Source organism: Capsicum annuum, chromosome 7, assembly GCF_002878395.1.
Source record: "Capsicum annuum cultivar UCD-10X-F1 chromosome 7, UCD10Xv1.1, whole genome shotgun sequence".
Taxonomy (NCBI): domain Eukaryota; kingdom Viridiplantae; phylum Streptophyta; class Magnoliopsida; order Solanales; family Solanaceae; genus Capsicum; species Capsicum annuum.
The window spans coordinates 207,706,580-207,710,784 of NC_061117.1; the positions used below are offsets into that span (position 1 = coordinate 207,706,580).

At 30.5% G+C, this 4,205-nt stretch overlaps 1 pseudogene; it reads left to right on the top strand.

The window, feature by feature from the left end:
* Positions 1 to 1,466: 1,466 nt before the first annotated feature.
* On the top strand, positions 1,467 to 3,585 carry LOC107877317 (annotated as a pseudogene).
* Positions 3,586 to 4,205: the final 620 nt, after the last annotated feature.

Here is a 4,205-nt window from a genome sequence, read left to right on the forward strand (position 1 = left end):
TTTTGATAATTTCTATAAAAGCCATCCAAATTTCGTTTTTTTTTCATCCTCACCATACTTTTCTTTCAACGACAGTTTCTTTCAATTTTGTCGTTTCTCCAGGTTCTCTTTCTTAGGTTCTGTTCGTCAACTCGCTTTAGCTTATTTGTCATAAAATATTTCATTTTTTTGTATTATTGATTGTTTCTTGCTTATTAACGATTTGAACACAATATTAATTGTTATGTCAGAAATTTGACTTTTATTCTTAATAGATCTAATTTGTGTACTTAGTTGGATTTATATTCTTAATTGATTTTGTATTTTTTGTTGGATCTATTAATAAGTAACGCTCTTCCTCGATTAAATATTTTTGCCCTTAACTAAAAGTCTTTTTTTAGACAAAGAAAAATATAAGAAGTACCATTTTTTTTAAGTTTTAAGTAAGTAATCAAATATTTTTTTAAGTTTTAACTTTAAAATGAAGAAAGATTATAAATATAGAAAAAATAAAAAAAAATAACCGTACTACAAATATGGTTCAAATCAACACATCTCTCTTAGCCTCTAACAGCAAGAAAAAGAGGTATTACATGACAAACGCAAAAGTGATAATCAATTAACCACTTAAAACTTCGGATGGTATATGCTATGTATACATTATTATTTTAAAGTGTATAATAGATAAAATCGTCTAATTTTAAATAATCAAAGATTACACGTGCGAGGCATGTGTGATTGAACTTTTTGTCGTTCATTAAAAGTGTTTGCTTTAGATAAAATCATCTTTTCACTATTTTTTTCTAATATTTAATAGTTGAAAATTAATTAAATATATTTAAGATAAAACTTCTCCTTATTAGAATTCATCAGAATTAACGACAACTAATATATTTTTTATTAGTTTAAGAATTCTAAATCAATTTTAAGAAGATTTAAAAAATCTATAAATCTGCATCTACATCTACAATATATTAAATTCATTAACCACTTGAAACTTCTGATCGTAAAAGATATATCTGCTTACAATAAAATATATGTTTTGAATTTTTCGCACTTCATTAAAAACTTCGTAATTGATAAAATCATCTAATTTTAAATAATCAAAAGTTACACATGCGAGGCACGTGCGGCTAAACTAGTACAAAAAAAAGTGCAAAAGAAGACAAAAAATATAAATATGAATAGAGTTCATAGAGAGGTGTCACATACGCATATCATATCTGTATCCCTCCCGTTATATATATATATATATATATTTTGATTGATTTCTTGTATGTTCTAAGAACTTATTAACCAAGCTGAAGATCAATTTCCATCAAGACCGTGCAGGAGTAACTGCTAAGGAGCTGTTATTACTTTCATCTGGTGAGCCATTTATTGTTCATGTTTTTTCAAGGATCATTACAGTACTATTTCTTGGACCACAATAATTAAGGAAATAAACATATATAGGTTCCATCTCTTAAATTTTCTCTATTGGAAAGCAGATACTGTAATCCTTTTCACAATTTAGAAACATATATACTATATACTATTTAATTCTTATAAAGTTTGTGGTACTACTCCGGTTATACCATTTAATTCTTCACATTACATGCATCCACAGGTCATTTCACCAAAAGAGAAACTCATATTAATTATATCTTTGTTTTTTTTAAAAGGTTTCTTCTTCCACTATATATCTTGCTTGCTTTTTCTTCTTATAGGTAACTAAAATGGGAAGATCACCATGTTTAGATAAAGAGGGCTTGAAGAAAGGGCCATGGACACCTGATGAAGACCAAAAGCTCTTGGCTTACGTTGAGGAACATGGCTATCCTTGCAGCTGGAGTGATTTTCCTGCTAGAGCTGGTAACATATATAATTAACTAATTAATTCATTTTGCTACCCTTGCTCCTTCATCCATACTTTTTCTTTTATTTTTTTGTTTAAAACTTAATAATGATAGCAGTAATGGGAGGGGGATTCTACGATTACTTTGTTAGCATAATTTAATGTAATTTTTCTTTTTAACATTTGAACTATATATAGGGCTTCAGAGATGTGGAAGGAGTTGCAGACTGAGATGGATAAATTATTTAAGACCTAATATCAAGAGAGGAAAGTTCAGCTCCGAGGAAGAACGAACCATCCTTCGACTTCATGCTCTTCTTGGAAATAGGTAATAGTCTAACTTAATTTTCTTAGTTAAAATCCCCACTCCACTGTCCAGGTTATCATCGGTCTATTTGGATCGACTTATTTTAAGCATTTTTAAATATTTTTAAAATGTTTGGGTTATAAAATAAAAAATTACTCTTAATCACTTATTTTTAAGGTAAAAAGGCAAATTGGCACAATACATAAACATGTCATTTAACTTGGCCGTAGATTACATCTATGACCTCCACAAGTAGACACTTAAACTTGTATAAAATTGAATAAGTACACACGTATGTCCTATGTGTCATCCTACGTGGACAAATCTTGTCCTACATGACGTCCTACGTGTATTATGTCACATAGGATGTGTGTCTACTTGTTTAACTTTATACAAGTTTAAGTGTCTACTTGTATACACCCAAAGTTGATTTGAGTTCAAGTTAAAGAACATGTTTTATATGTATTATGCCAAGCAAAATTAAGTCAAAAGTAATTCTTATGACTTTTGACTTGAGCCAAAACCTATTCAAACACCCACGTAAGTGGATTTTTTAAGCAGTAACATATTGGTTCTTTTCTTTATGGATCAGATGGTCAGCAATAGCATCTCACTTGCCAAACAGAAGCGATAACGAAATAAAGAACCACTGGTACACTCGTTTAAAGAAGAGACTAATAAATATGGGCATTGATCCCATGACTCATCAACCAAGGAGAGATGGTTCCAATTACAAGTCCCTTGCAAGCCTGAGCCACATGGCGGAATGGGAAACCGCTAGACTTGAAGCAGAAGCTAGGCTTGTTCGAAAGAGAAGCACATACAACAACAACAATAAGAACAATTATAATATTATTCTTCATCAACGTCGTCCTTGTCTTGACATACTAAAAGCTTGGCAAATGTCTGGCACAAAATTCCTAACTATAAATGACATTAGTTCAATGCTTCTTGATGGTTTTCTCACTAACCCGAGGAAAACTTATACACGGAATTCTCCAACACCATCTATGTTCAATATAGAAAAATCTGTTGAGGTTGGTGAATACCTTTGCCCATTATTTGAAGATGCAATAACAAAAGATAACAACCTCGTCCAAACTGAATTTTCCATCATTGAGGGGTTAGCAGATCTTTTTCCAGAATATGATTGAAGCCCAAACCCTGGAAATTAAACTACTCAAGTGGAGTACGGATGGACAATTATATGGGTGGATATATATGCTTTGGAAATTTTGAAGAGAACAAGAGTAATTTGAACAAAATTGCACATTTGATCACTTCACCAATTGGATCTCCATTAGCCTGAGTGATAATTATTGATGGTTTTGGATGATTAATGTAATATCATGTTTTGTCCTTGGTGGGATGGATTAGATTCATCCATACTCGATAAGAAATATCAGTTTTGAGCTAAAAGAATGGAGTAACTCCTTGCAGGGGCCTTTCCTTAATGATCTTTATGCTATGCGAATCTGAATTTATCGGCAAATGAATAGCAAAAAACATCAGGACCTTCTATTAAATTCTTTTCGATAAATAGTTTATTAGAGTTGAAGTGAGTTGTCTTTTATGGTCATGACAATAATTCGATGGGCTCTTCATTTGTTGGTGATATTTATATCATACCTTAGTACGCTGACTTATTCTATGTATACTTATAATATGATATGATTAATTCTTAGCCTCTATTTTTATAATTCTGACAAAGTAAGATGGGAAAAATTGGCACAACTATACTTTTTTGCAAAACTACACTACCAGAAAAAAAAGAGAAAAACACTGGCCACACAAAACCGATCATGTGTTGTGGTCGGAAAAAGCCGACCACATGTAGTCGATTTTTCTTAATATTTTATAATTTTTTTTCTTTGAAAAAAGCGACCACAAGTGGTAACTTTTTTATTTAAAAAAAACAAAAAAATTATTTCATTAATTTTTATATTAATTATTATTTATTTTACAAATAAAAATTTTTAAAAAATATCAAAACCGACCACTAGTGGTCAGTTTTGATATTATTTTTTTAAAAAAGAAAATATATTAAAAACCGACCACTTGTGGTCGGTTTTTGAACTAAAA